The sequence below is a fragment of the Papio anubis genome, chromosome 4 (assembly GCF_008728515.1).
Source record: "Papio anubis isolate 15944 chromosome 4, Panubis1.0, whole genome shotgun sequence".
In the NCBI taxonomy this organism is placed as follows: Eukaryota; Metazoa; Chordata; class Mammalia; order Primates; family Cercopithecidae; genus Papio; species Papio anubis.
In genome coordinates this window covers 96,168,059-96,183,383 of record NC_044979.1, presented here as the reverse complement: position 1 = coordinate 96,183,383, position 15,325 = coordinate 96,168,059, and the positions used below count along the sequence as shown (strand labels likewise).

Sequence of the window (15,325 nt, the reverse complement as noted above, 5' to 3'; positions counted from 1 at the left end):
TAGTTAGGTGATGGATGTGTTCATTCATTTGATGTAATCATCTCACAATGTATCAAGTCATCATATTGTATACCTTCAATATATATAATTTTAATTTGTCAATTACACCTCAATAAAGCTGGGGAAAAAATGAACTCTTTCCCTGAGTAAAAACTGGGGGACTCTGGGTGCTGCTAAGTTCAAGGCAGCCTTGGAGCAAAAGTACAGGAGGGAGTACTGCTGAAGCAGGGCGTTGAGATACTGCCGCTCGGGGCCAGCACTTGTCTAACATGATGGAGCATGAACACAGCAGATGGTCTGGCACTGACAGTGGGTTCTTGTCTGAGAAGACCACTTGAATCCTTTCTTCTGTCCCTGTCTCACCTTCAAGGTTGATCTGTACCATCTTCATTTCATCCTTCTCCTCCCATCCCCAACAAGGCTTCAGGAAAACACAAATCTAAGGCTTTACTAAGAGAGTTATTGGGTCAGGCATGGTGGCTCATGCCTGTAATCTCAGCACTCTAGGAGGTCGAGTCAGGTGGATCACTTGAGGTCAGGAGTTCAAGACCAGCCTGACCAACACGGTGAAACCCCATCTCTACTAAAACTACAAAACCTAGCTGGGCATGGTGGCACACACCTCTAATCCCAGCTACTCAGGAGGCTGAGTCAGGAGAATCACTTGAACCCAGGAGGTGGACATTGCAGTGAGCTGAGATTGCACCACTGTACTCCAGCCTAGGCAATAGGGCAAGACTCCATCTGAAAAACAAACAAGAAAAACAGTATATACAAATTTTGAATTACAGTAAATATTCCCTGATTTTCTAGGTAAACTACCGTAACCTTGCTATTACTAACATCTAGGTTGGAAAGGGTCTTTTTAAAAAAGTTTCAGGCTGGCGGTGGTGGCTCACACCTGTAATCCCAGCACTTTGGAGGCTGAGGTGGGTAGATCACTTGAGTCCAGGAGTTCAAGACCAGTCTGGGCAATATGGCAAAACCCCATCTCTACAAAAAATATGAAAATTAGCTGGGTGTGGTGGTGCACACCTGCAGTTCCAGCTACTCAGAAGGCTGAGGTGAGGGGATCACTTAAGACCGGGAGGCAGAGGTTGCAGTGAGCTGAGATTGTACCACTGCACTCCAGGGTGGATGACAGAGCTGACCTTGTCTCAAAAACAATAAAAATAAAAATTTAAAAAGTTTCATATAGCAATTTGAATTTTTGGGAAGCATTTTTCTTCTGTCCTCTCCTCTCTCCGTTTCTTTCCTGTCTCATTTCTGCTTGAAAGTGCTTTGTGATCACAGTGTCCCAGTATTATTTATTACTTTGTGACTTTTAGAAGCAGCAATTAACCAAGAACATTATTCTTCAAGATGTATGTCTTTTTATAATTCAATGGTAAGTGCGTTTCACAATTCTATTGAACTACACCTCTTCAAACCTTCAAGATTGCCAAGAAGAGTTAGGAAGAAACAGGATCTGGATCAGTTTCCTACAAAAGTGTCAATATTTGTTAAAACAAAGAGTACCCCCAATGGAATGCCATCTGTCCTTGTCTTTGAGGGCCTGCCGGAAAATCTTTACCCAGCCAAGAGACAATTATTTGGCATAACTGACACACATTCAGTAACATGGCTTACAGATCAGAAACTGGCTTATCTAGGCCGGGCGCGGTGGCTCACGTCTGTAATCCCAGCACTTTGGGAGGCTGAGGCAGGTGGATCAGCTGAAGTCAGGAGTTTGAGACCAGCCTGGGCAACATGGTGAAACCCCGTCTCTACAAAAAATACAAAAAATTAGCCAGGTATGGTGGCAGACGCCTGTAATCGCAGCTACTCAGGAGGCTGAGGCAGAAGAATGGCTTGAATTTGGGAGGTGGATGTTGCAATGAGCCGAGATTGCACCACAGCACTCCAGCCTGGGTGACAGAGCGAGACTCTGTCTAAAATAAATAAAGAGGTGCTTTGTTATGTGAAAACTGGAAGTACAGTAATGTGTTTCATTTTTGAAAGTATAGAGATTGTTTACCATGTTTACCAAAGTATTTCCCATAGGAAGCTTTTAAACAGCAAGATTACCTAATTGATTTAAACATTCAGTTCATTAACAAGTTATTTTGTTGTACAGCATTTTAGAAAGTAAGCAATTGATAGGTAAAACACAAGGCCCCTCTCATGGTTTTGTTGTTTCAACTATGCTGTCTCTGAAGCAAGTAAACTCACTACTTTCTCCTATTATGGATGTAAACACAGTTTTGTTGCAGTTTTCAGGCTGAAGCATAACACACTAAGTCTAGCACCTCAGAGTGTTGCAGTTCCCAGGTCTATGCTGGTACCTCACCCCCATCATCAATAGCCTTTCTTTTTAGGAGGCAAGTGTGTTCAACATGCTTCTGAGTATGGTCAGTTATCTGACTTGAGTTCCAAAGGAGGGTTTTAGCTACCTGAATTCCTCTGGAGAAAACTCAAGATTCCTTCAAATAGTAACCTGAAGAGTAATTCAAAAGGTCATCTCAGGTGGGAATTGTGAAAGTTCATCAATAAATTGGGTCATCTTTGTTCTACCCAACTAAAACAGTTGAGAGGCCAGGGGGAGAAGGCCCTCAGGGCACATAACATTGCTCCAGAATGTCATTCTCTGCAAGCCTGGCTGCTGAAACTGCCTGCTGTAGCCTAAAGCCAGTTTTATCTACTAGCTACTGAAACTACCTCCTGTGACTCTAAGAATTATTTCACCCTTTGCCATCATTTACCAATCAAAACTTGCCAGCTTCCTAAAACCTTACTAGTGCCAATGAACTTTCTCAAAGAGCAATATGTAACATTTATCCTTTTAAAGAAAACTTCCGACCTTCTCTTTGTTCTTCAGACATACTGAAGACCACCTGGTCTGTGTGTATGGCCCAAATGGCAATTCTTTCTTCCCAAATAAAACATTTTAATTTCAGAGATTTGGCTGTGTATTTCATTTGAGTTCAACAAAGTGAAATTCTTCAAAATGCATTAGACAGTTTTCAGGACCCATTTCTTCTCCTGCAGTGGATTGCTCAGTGGGATGTTTGCCACCTCAGAATTTCTATCCATCTGTGTCTCCTCTAGCTCTCCCTGAAAATGAATTAATTTGGAAACCTCAAACCATCTGTAGAGTCTGACTCCACAACATTCTTGCAGCCCCCAAACACTCCATCCAGCTATGCCATTCCTTCCCAATTTATTTTCTACAGATACTGCCACCCTTTGTTTAGACCTTCATCGAATCTCACTTTTCCCAAGAAAAGAACAGTCATCCCAGCCTCAGCCAGGGTCCTAGGCCAGCTCCTGCAGTTGTCCCTCCCTTAGGTTGGAATAGACCAGGAGCGTGTGTCTTCTTCCACTGCAAGGCATTCAGCTGCTCTGCAGACATCTTAGCACAGTTTAACTAGATACAGCTCATCTAGGAGGACCTTGGCCACCATGGAAACACATAATTCCAGCCTCCAAAGATACATGGGCAAGTTTACCAAATAGGTTTTTGTATGTGCTAAGTTAATTAATTAATTCAAAAAATATTTCATGGGCATCTGCTATATTTAAGGCATTGATCTGAGAACATTGTTCCATGAATAAAACAAAGTTCCAGATCTAATGGAGCTTGCAATCCACTTGGGAGAGACAGACAACAGATTTTTTTTTTTTTTTTTTTCTAGTGGATACTAAGTGATAAGAAGAAAAATAAAACGGGCAAAAGAATGAAGGGGAGGAGAGTGATGGTATGTAGATGGGATCATCTACCTGTGTTACATAAGGAGGTGGGCAGGGAAAGTCTGACCTGAAAGAGGGAGAAAGCCACACAGTTATTGGTGGTTGGGCAAGAGTATTTCAGGAAGTGTGAATAGCAAGTACAAAGAACCTGAGGCAGGAGAGGACCAACCATGTTTGAGGAATGGAGAGAGGCCAATGTAGGAGGAAGGAAAAACTGTATTATGTACCAAATCATACTGAACATCACAGACTGTGGTGAAGAATTTGTATTTCATTCTGAGAAGGGTAGGAAGCTAGTAGAGGATTTTATTTTTATTCATTTATTTTTATTGAGACGCAGTCTCGCTTTGCCAGCCAGGCTGGAGTGCAGTGGCATGATCTCAGCTTACTGCAAACTCCGCCTTCTGGGTTCAAGCGATTCTCCTGCCTCAGTCTCTTGAGTATCTGGGACTACAGATGTGTACCACCACACCTGGCTATTTTTTATTTTTAGTAGAGACAGGGTTTCACCATGTTGGTCAGGCTGGTCTCAAATTCCTGACCTCAAGTAATCCTCCTGCCTTGGCCTCCCAAAATGCTGGGATTATAGGTGTAAGCCACTGTCTCCAGCCTATTAGAGGATTTTGAACAGGAAATTAATACATACAAAACACAATATGTCACACATAGTGAGTACTGAAAAAAGCCTACCTTTAAATTTTACTTTTCCTTGACTCTAAAGGAGCTCTCTATTCTGCTTTATAAAAATTGTGTTGTCTTTTTCTAACGGTATTGTCTTTTCTAAAATTGACAGAAAAGATGGAAAGCAAATATAAAAATCCTGGTCTTGTAATCTCTAGGTGAATTTCCACATCCTACATCTACAAAAGGTAGGATTATTAGAAAATGAAGGCCCCATGTCCAAGGCTTTAGGCCCTTCTCTACATTTTGCTGCTCAGCAATGTATTTTTTTTAAAAAACTTCTTCTTATGGAAAATTTCAAATTCAATACAAGATTAGATAGAACAGGCATCTCCAAGCAATTATGAATTCAAGGCTATTCTTGTTTCTTCTATTCTGCCATCCATTTTCTTTCCCTTCCTTACACTGAGTTATTTTGAGGCAAATTCAAGACATATCTTTTCATCTATGAATGCTTCAGTATGTATCTCTAAAAATAAAACCTTTTCTTTTTGCATTGCCACAATACCATAATCACACCTAAAAGTTTAACTATAACTTCTTAATACAACCAAAAATCCAGCCAGTTATGACATTTCCCTGGTTGTTTCATTAATGTGTTTTTAAAAATAGTTGATTTGTTTAAATCAAGATTCAAACACTGCATGCATTTGGTTGATAGGTCTTATAAATCTAAAAAGAATAAACGTGATTATTTACCCTACCATCCTTTTTGTTTGTTTGTTTTGAGACAAGGTCTCACTCTGTCACCTAGGTTGGAGTGCAATGGCACGATCTTGGCTCACTGCAACCTCCATCTCCTGAGTTCAAGCGATTCTTGTGTCTCAGCCTCTGGAGTAGCTGGGACTATAGGCACATGCTACCACACCCAGCTAATTTTTGTATTTTTTGGTAGAGAAAAGGTTTCACCATGTTGGCCAGGCTGCCTTCTTTCCTTCCTTCCTTCCTTCCTTCCTTCCTTCCTTCCTTCCTTCCTTCCTTCCTTCCTTCCTTCCTCCCTCCCTCCCTCCCTCCCTCCCTCCCTCCCTCCCTCTCTCTCTCTCTCTCTCTCTCTCTCTCTTTCTTTCTTTCTCTCTCTCTCTCTCTCTCTTTCTTTCTTTTCATTTATTTGTTGAAGAAACTTGACCATTTTTCCTTAGATGTCCCTGATTCTGGATTTTGTTGAATACATTCCCATGACATTAGTGAAAATGTTTCACTTCCTTCTATATTTCCTACAGATAGTAGTCAGTTCTAGAAGCGTAATCAGTGGGATTTTTTGGCAAGACAACCTCATAGGAGGTGCTGGGAACTTCTCATTGCATCCCATCAGGAGGCGGCCTGCCTCGCTGCCTCTCTTTTTGTGTTGTTAGGATTGATGGGTGGGTTCAGTTGGCATCAACCTGATCCATTTATGATTAAGTTCTCTGTGAGACTTTTCATCTAACAGCTTTAGCTGCCATTGACAGTCACTGCCTACTACAGTAGGGTTCCTACAGTGTGCTTTTCATAGAGGTGAGGTGCTGTGACCATTTTGCTTTTAGTTAACGTTAAAGCAGCTCTGTTTTAGGCAACCAAATTCATGGGACTCTCTGAGAGGAAAAAAATGGGGGTGGAGGTGAAGGAGGGATTAGTGACCAAAACGTGAGGAAAAACCTGCTTCTGATGGCCTCCTCTTTCCGCAGCCTCCACTGCCACTGCCCCTGGGAAGTTCTGCAGGAAAGAAGCCCATTTAGCTTTGTTTGATTCTGTATTTTCCAAGTACACTTGACTACGAACTTTGTATTCTATGTGGAGTCCTAATAAGGGAAAGGGAGTTAGGCTGGTGGGAGCAGGGGAAAACAAAAAGAAAAAGAAGATAAGCTTTAAGGCTGCCTTTCTTCATGGTCCAGGACATGTAGCCCTCCTGCACAAAAAACTCACAGTCCCTGCACTGATTTATCACCAGATCCTCGGCTGATAGAAAAATCCAAGTTAGCTCACCGCAACCTTGGTGTTATCAGCACAGCATAACATATCGGTATAGCCCTCTCCGGCACAAGCACCATCTTATAAATTCCCCAGCAAACTTTTGTCTCCTGGCAGTCAGCTCCTCTCTTGCTGATCTGCCCATTGCACCCTTGCAATGTATTTTCATACTTTCTCCTATAAATCTGCCTTTTTTTTTTTACTTACAATTGTCTTGGTAAATTCCTTAACTGTGTGCCACCAGCCCCAGCTAGTTGCTACTTGCAACATTGTTTGCTACTTGCAACATTGTTTATCATATCTTTTACTACCCACTGGAGTAAGCTTTGGAGAATACTGTTTTAGTGTCTAGGTTACTTAAAATAATGCCACTTATTAATATATGCATGTGTTCCTTAGCTGTCTGGAACCAATCTGACAGTCTCCTGGAGGCTGTGTTCACAATAAGCTGAATGCATTCTTAGATAAGCCCTGGATGGCAGAATTGGCAATATTTCTGGCAAAGGTTCACCTGGAAACTCTGAATTGACATTGTATCCCTGGGAATGAATGCCGGAGGCAAAGAAGAAAATATCAATTTCATGTATCACCTCAATCTTACAGTGCTTGCTGGTAGCCCCTGTGATAAACCTTCAAGAAATGCCACATTGGGGTGCACCCAGGGATGCTAATACTAGATAGAGTTACTCTCTGTCTTCATTGCTTTCCTCCACGTAATCTCTGAAGCACACCTAGGGGACCATTCCCCTTCTGTTTCCCTGAGTCACAGTGCTGTCAACTCTGTCACCGCTTGCACGGTGTGGTTAGCTGATAGCAAATGAGACATTGGAGAGGTGATGTAGTAGAGGCCTTGACTGACTTTTATGTATGTATGTATGTATGTATTTATTTATTTATTTATTTATTGAGAAGGAGTCTTGCCCTGTTGCCCAAGCTGGGATGCAATTGCGCAATCTCGGCTCACTGCAACCTCCGCCTCCTGGGTTCAAACGATTCTCCTGCCTCAGCCTCCTGAGTAGCTGAGATTACATGTGCCCGCCACTATACCCAACTAATTTTTGTATTTTTAGTAGAGATGGGGTTTCCCCATGTTGGCCAGGCAGGTATTGAACTCCTGACCTTGTGATCTGACTGCTTCGGCCTCCCAAAGTGCTGGGATTACAGGCATGAGCCACTGCATCTGGCCCTTGACTGACTTTGTAAAGGCAGGGATTTCATAGTGTTTCTTTCATGTGACCTTTAGGAAGAAGTGTCCACTCTCATTGTGTTTCACTTACCAGCTTGCTTTTAAAGAGCCAGGACCAGTCCACTAGCTGTGCGGAGTGCTGACCTCATGGACAAGAGCCCTGCCCTCATAGGATATCTGAGCTTGTCATAATTCAGGTAGGCGCTGTAGGGAAGCAGGGGCTCGTAGGGAGTGGGAGGAAGCTGGGGAGAAGATGAGGTGTGAGCAGTCCGGTGTGAAGGAAAGTAGGGATCCTGGGCCAACTTACCATTAAGAGGGTCCAGTCCTGTGACTGCTGTGAAGTAACCAGGATTCCATATAGAGATGGGACTCAAAGTCAGCCCAGGTGCAGCATGGTGGTCCTAGGTAAGAGGTTTGCTTTGATAGGACCCCAGCCAGGAGCTGGCGATACAGAGTTAGGGCCAAGCCCCTGGGGAAGGGACCTGGTAAGAGCTGGACAGGGTGCCAGGATCCCAGCAATAAAGTGCCTTGGTCCTGATGGGCTCAGAAGTTAGGCAGGGCTGAGTACGCTTATGGGAGTCTTCTCTGGCTAAAATAATAGAACCTGGCCTGGCGTGGTGGCTCACACCTGTAATCCCAGCACTTTGGGAGGCCCAGATGGGAGGATCACATGAGGTCAGGAGTTCGAGACCAGCCTGGCCAAGATGACGAAACCCCATCTCTACTAAAAATACAAAAATTAACGTGATGGCGGGCTCCTGTAATCCCAGCTACTTGGGGGGCTGAGGCAGGAAAATCATTTGAACCTGGGAGGCAGAAGTTGCAGTGACCCGAGACTGCACCACTGCACTCTAGCCTGGGCGACAGAGTGAGACTCTGTCTTAAAAAAAAAAAAAAAAAAGCAGGGCCTAAACATTAACAGACACATCCTAATATCTAACACTATAGGACAGGTTGAAATGGACAGCCAGGATAATGGAGTGATTAAAACTATAGACGCTGATGCCAGCCTTCCAAGGTTCAAATCCTAGTGCAGCTATGTGACCTCAGGCAAGTTGCTCCACCTCCCTGTGTCCCAGGCTCCCCATCTATAAAGTGGAGACAAATACTTCCCTCATAGTGTTGTTATGAGGATTAAAGGAGTTGAGATACGTAAAAGCACTTAGAACAGTGCCTGGCACAAGGTCAAATGCTGAGTGTTACCTGTTAATATCAAATTGTGGGTTTAGAGGACAGATCAGTGATTTCAGCCCGGTGCACTCTGAGGAAAGGACCGTAACTTCAGTAAGGTGTCCGAGAGCTGAGTGCAAGCTGGATAAGCCATGGTAAGGAGGGGGTGCTCCAGGGCAGGTGGACAGGAGCCGAGGCAGGGAGGGAGCAGACATAGCCACCAGTGAGAGAGTGAGGGAAAGCTGTGGTCCTCATCGCACAGACAGCTATTTCGAGGATAAGGAGGGTCATAGGCCCCCTTTCCAGGCTCATAGGCCTAGGTCATGGTTTGCTGCTCTCTTCCGGGTAAGAAGGGGTGATGGCCGGCTCATATCTGTGTCTCTAGGTTACTTGATTTCCCCTGGTGGCCTCCTTTCTAGAGGCCCCCATGTATCTCCCATCCTGTTCTCTTCAGGTCACTCACAAAAATTTCAAACTTAATGTCAGGTTATAATTTTTCATTTTCTGATCACTCAGCTTGCTTTTGCTTTTTCTTTTTTTACACAAGAAAAGAAGATTTGGCTCATTCCAGAGTTTTCATGGGATTCTGAAATATATTTTTCCTTCCTCTTGATAATAGTTCGATGAAAGTGGGGTAGGGAGAGTGCCAAGTGCCTCAAAGTCCCAGGGGTTCAGAAGTTTCTGCGGCGGCCGGCTGTCTGGCCTGTCTGCACCAGGGGCTCTGTGCAGTCACTGCCCCAGCTTTTCAGGGCAGGAATCCGACCTTCTATGCCAGTACCATGCCAGCTGCCCAGTGCAGTGTCTCCAGCCCCACTTTCCTCCCCTCTCATGGTAATCTGGGGCTCTAATGCCAGGCCAAGCAACTACTATTGCCCCCCTCCTGATACCATCCATTTTCACTTTTGTCTTGGAAAAATCTGGCCCCTTACACTTGGTGCTCTAGAAATATACTGATGTTTTTTGTTTTTTGTTTTTTTTAAAATTTAAGCTAGGTGTTGTAGTTCATACCTGTAATCCCAGCACTTTGGGAGGCCAAGGTGGGAGGATGACTTGAGCCCAGGAGTTTGAGACCTCATCTCTCAAAAAATTTAAGAAAACCATCAGCTGGACATGGTGGTATGCACCTGTGGTCCCAGCTACTTGTGAGGCTGAGGTGGGAGGATGGCTTGAGACCAGGAGTTCAAGGCTGCAGTGAGCTATGGTTGTGCCTCTGCACTCCTTATTTTATTGTTATTTTTAGAGACAGGGTCTCACATCCTCTGGGTCATTCCTCAGCTCTATACTTCTGCACAAAATAATGAATATTGGGCTTCTAGTTCTTCCCACCTCTCACTTCTATGTCCCTCTGTCTTCTCTCAGCAGCACCTCTGGGCCAGTCCAGTGAGGTGTAGCGTGAAGCTGAGCCCTTGGTTCATCCTTGGTTCCATTGTGAAGTCACACAGTAGCTTGGTGTGTTAAAGGCAAACCTCATGGGTGTCTAGTAAGCCTTGATTGTTTCTAACAGACTGCTTTGGCATTCTCTAATTAGCAGCCTCAGTCCCTGTGTCAGTCTGAGAGCCACCTCCCAATTCATAATCATTGTTAACCTTAAAAAGTAGGTACAAGTCAGACAAAGTGGTGGCATATGTCTGTGGACCCAGATACTCGAGAGGCTGAGGCAGAAGAATTGCTTGAGTCCAGGAGTTCGAGGCTGCAGTGAGCTATGATTGCACCACTCCACGCCAGCCTGGGCAACAGAGCAAGACCCCTGTCTCTAAAAACAAAAAAAAATGGTACAGTATCTATTTGGTCCTGCCCACTTATCAAGCATGAGATGCTAAAGCTCTCATTATTTGTTGCTAAGTTCTTTGTGAATCTGAGTCAGCTGGTTATTTTCCCTGTTCACAGAGGAGGTATGTGCTTCCCTGTGCTTGGCAGTCTGGGTGAGGAACAAGGTGGTGAGGTGCTACTAAGGCCAAATACAAGGCCTGCCTCCCTTCCATGACATCTGCAGACATGATTTCAGGGCCAGGTCTGGGTACTGCTTGAAACAGTACTTTCTGAAGGAAAGTACCACAGAAGGAAATTACCTCGTAAGAATAAAAGGAGAACTTCAAACATGCTGTCAATATTTGATGAAGCAACCAGTTCAGGTCACGCTGGGTAGTCAACCGCTCTTGGGTTGAGAAAACCATGGCTAATGAGACAAGGAAGCACACCTGAGCCAACTTGCTCACGAGCTGAAATATTCAAATGTGGGCACAAAGCAGTTACCTAAGTCTTGCACCTGCTGTGACTCAGCGCACACCAGAGTGTCAAATCGAGATTTAACAGGATGCCAGTACCAGCGGCAGAAAGAGCATTTCACAATGATGCCACCAAATGGTGCCAGGGAAGGGAGGAGAGAGCCCACTGCGTCCTGCCGTCACCTATGCAGGACTTTCTGGAACCTTTCATCTAACAGCAGGGGACGGGCTGATGTCTGGCTTCCTTGGAGTAGCTTGCAAAATAAATTAGCATGGATCTGACATTTCAAATTTGCCAATTGTAGATTTTTAAAGTGTATTGAGCGGTGTGTGTGTGTGGGGGGGGTTGGTTTCATGATTGCTGCTAAAAATTTTTGCCACTCACATGACTATATACAATTTTCACTGATTTAATTACTGCTTAGAAAAGAAGTTGCCAGATTGAGGTGCCCAGGAAAAGACATGAGTAGCATGCATCACATTACTCATGGTGTCCAAGGCAGAGTCAGTATTGCTCAAAACCTTTCAGCAGCCTTTAGTCTACATCCAGTGGTTTTAAAGTGACATGTAATTAGCTGACTTATTTTGTGGTCCCTTCTTCATGATTGTGCCTTGGACAAGTATCAAAAGAGATCTGCCTGCAGGTGTTTATATAAATCTTTCAATTCAGTATCTTGTGGGCTTACAGAAGTGCTTTCAAGTGCTTATGGGAGAAAATCTTGAAAAGATGGTAGACCCATTTATAGGAGAGGTGGCAAACTATGTACTGTTTAGAATATAGAAAAAAAGATGTATGTATCTGCTTTAAGCATCATTTTATTAGAACACAAGGCTTACTCTATAAGTAGTAAAACCTAAGGCTTGGCAACATTTTTAATACTCCAGGGACTGCAGCTAATGTGGAAAGGGCTAATTTGGTTCATGGCAAGATCCAAATAAGTTCTAGAATAATTAGAAAATCCAACTCAAAATACGTGTTGACTGAGTGGTTCTGAGACTGAGAGCTGTTCCTGGCAGGTGGGGTGTCTACCACCTGGATGCATTTGAATCATCGTCACAGAGCAGGCGAGGACCTTAGCTGGCATCTCCTCCAGCTTCCCCTGCTTCGAGTCCTGCAATTGATTCTTTGACAGTCTAGATGGTTGAACATGCCCGGGACCTCACAGGCAGCCTAGCCCATGGGTGCTTGCCCTGCTCGAAGTTTATAAAGTCCTCCTGTGGCTTCTAACCATGAGGCCTGATCTCTGGAACTTCTCACAGTGAATCCCACTTCTATAAAACAGGCTTTCTAAGATTTGAAGTTAGGTCTTATGCTTCCCATACTCTCCCTTTTCCTTTTCCAGGTTAGTTCTGTAGATCTGGGTGCTTCTGAAGTTGCTCACTTAATCAAAGAGGGTGAACTTCCCATAGAGCAGTGCTTCAGCCAAGCCATAGCAGTAGCTGTGCTTCTGAACCAGGCTCTCCAAAAGGCCCACATGCACTTTTCCAGACCAGCACCCATTCCTCCCTGGCAGAGTTTCCAGATCTTTTACCATCATGCAGGACAGTTTTCTGGGTGACCTTGGACTGGCCCAGTTCTCCCCGACTTTCTTGCTTGCAGTTCTCAAGAATAACTGTAGAATGTGCTGGGAGTGCAACATCTCGAGATAGGGAGGGACTGACTGGAACAGCCTGAATTCTCTCCAGCTCCCCTACTAGAAACAGGATGTCCTTCAGTGCTTTATCCCAGCAACTCATGTTCCCTGGGGTATAAAACCCAGGGAGGTCGCTTTTTGGGGGACCTTCAGCTGCTGGGCAAGTGAAGCACATGTGGGAGACTCCATCCACTCCGGGCAGCTTTCCTGAGCCCTGGGGAACCAGCTCACCCTGAATCCTGGGCTTCTGTTGTCTCTTGCTGCCTGTCTGAAGTAATAAATCCCCTTCATGTAACTTGTGTGTGGGTGTTCAGTCTCATCCGACTCAAACAAGTTAATTACCAGTGTTCTGTGAATCTGCTTTACACATTCTGGAGGTCCACCATGAGATGGGCATCAATTAGCCAATGGTCTTAAAATGGGTGCCCAGCAAAGAAATGAAATATGGCGGGTGTAGTCTGGTCAGAGCTCCCTTTTCTGGGCAATGTAATTTTAAATGGTTGGGCAGGTTGAGAGATTCACCTACCTCCTTTTGGCTGTATTTAACATTTCCTGAACATCTTTTACAAATTATTATTTGTATGATGTAAATTATTTAATTTAATATGACCATTTTGGAAAACAATTTGGCATAGTAAAGTTGACCCGGCAATTCCATTTGTAGTTGTATACTCTACAGAATCTCTTGCACATATGTACCAGGAGACATGTAAAGACTGTGTATGGTAGCATTGTCTGCAATAACAAAAACAAGCAAACCAAACTGGACATATCCCAAATGTCCATTGATAGGAGAATGGGTATATTATTCATTCTTTTTTTTCTATTTTTTTTGTTGTGGTAAAACATACACAGCCTAAAATTTACAACTTTAACCATTTTTAAGTGTCCAGTTTAGTGGCATTAAGTATATTCACATTTTTGTTGTGTAACCATCACCACCATCCATTTCCAGGATGTTTTCATCTTCCCCACCTGAAACTCTGCACCCATCTGTATTAGTCAGGGTTCTCTAGAGGGACAGAACTAATAGGATAGCTATATGTATATATATGAGTTTATTAAGTATTAACTCACATGACCACAAGATCCTATAATAGGCCATCTGCAAGCTGAAGAGCAAGGAGAGCCAGTCTGAGTACGAAAACTGAAGAACTTGGAGTCCAATGTTCGAGGGGAGGAAGCATCCAGCACAGGAGAAAGATGTAGTCTGGGAGGCTAGGCTAGGCTAGTCTTTTCATATTTTTCTGCCTGCTTTATATTCTAGTTGTGCTGGCAGCTGATTAGATGGTGCCCACCCAGATTAAGGGTGGGTCTGCCTTTCCCAGTCCACTGACTCAAATTTTTTTTTTTTTTTAAAATACTTTAAGTTCTAGGGTACATGTGCACAACGTGCAGGTTTGTTACATATGTATACATGTGCCATGTTAGTGTGCTGCACCCATTAACTCGTCATTTACATTAAGTATATCTCCTAATGCTATCCCTCCCTGCCCCTCCCCACAATAGGACCCAGTGTGTGATGTTCCCCTTCCTGTGTCCAAGTGATCTCATTGTTCAATTCCCACCTATGAGTGAGAACATGCGGTATTTGGTTTTCTGTTCTTGTGATAATTTGCTGAGAATGATGGTTTCCAGTTGCATCCATGTCCCTACAAAGGACACGAACTCATCCTTTTTTATGGCTGCATAGTATTCCATGGTGTATATGTGCCACATTTTCTTAATCCAGTCTGTCACTGATGGACATTTGGGTTGATTCCAAGTCTTTGCTATTGTGAATAGTGCTGCAATAAACATACATGTGCATGTGTCTTTACAGCAGCATGACTTATAATCCTTTGGGTATATCCCCAGTAATGGGATGGCTGGGTCGAATGGTATTTCTAGTTCTAGATCCTTGAGGAATCGCCATACTGTTTTCCACAATGGTTGAACTAGTTTACAGTCCCACCAACAGTGTAAAAGTGTTCCTATTTCTCCACATCCTCTCCAGCACCTGTTGTTTCCTGATTTTTTAATGATTGCCATTCTAACTGGTGTGAGATGGTATCTCATTGTGGTTTTGATTTGCATTTCTCTGATGGCGAGTGATGATGAGCATTTTTTCATGTGTCTGTTGGCTGTATGAATGTCTTCTTTTGAGAAGTGTCTGTTCATATCCTTTGCCCATTATTTGATGGGATTGTTTGTTTTTTCCTTGTAAATTTGATTGAGTTCTTTATAGGTTCTGGATATTAGTCCTTTGTCAGATGAGTAGATTGCAAAAACTTTCTCCCATTCTGTAGGTTGCCTGTTCACTCTGATGGTAGTTTCTTTTGCTGTGCAGAAGCTCTTTAGTTTAATTAGATCCCATTTGTCAATTGTGGCTTTTGTTGCTGTTGCTTTTGGTGTTTTAGACATGAAGTCCTTGCCCATGCCTATGTCCTGAATGGTATTACCTAGGTTTTCTTCTAGGGTTTTTATGGTTTTAGGTCTAACATTTAAGCCTCTAATCCATCTTGAATTAATGTTCGTATAAGGAGCAAGGAAAGGATCCAGTTTCAGCTTTCTACTTATGGCTAGCCAATTTTCCCAGCACCATTTATTAAATAGGGAATCCTTTCCCCATTTCTTGTTTTTGTCAGGTTTGTCAAAGATCAGATGGCTGTAGATGTGTGGTATTATTTCTGAGGGCTCTGTTCTGTTCCATTGGTTTATCTCTCTGTTTTGGTACCAGTACCATGCTGTTTTGGTTACTGTAGCCTTGTAGT

The 15,325-nt window shown here is 43.5% G+C and overlaps 1 long non-coding RNA gene across 1 annotated transcript; it reads right to left on the bottom strand.

Moving 5' to 3' along the window:
- Window positions 1-2,119: 2,119 nt before the first annotated feature.
- Window positions 2,120-13,532, bottom strand: LOC110742838. Its single transcript, XR_002521004.2, has 3 exons — window positions 10,040-13,532; window positions 7,851-7,944; window positions 2,120-3,093 (listed from the first exon to the last, which is right to left on the bottom strand). It is a non-coding gene; the product is annotated as an uncharacterized LOC110742838 (long non-coding RNA).
- Window positions 13,533-15,325: the final 1,793 nt, after the last annotated feature.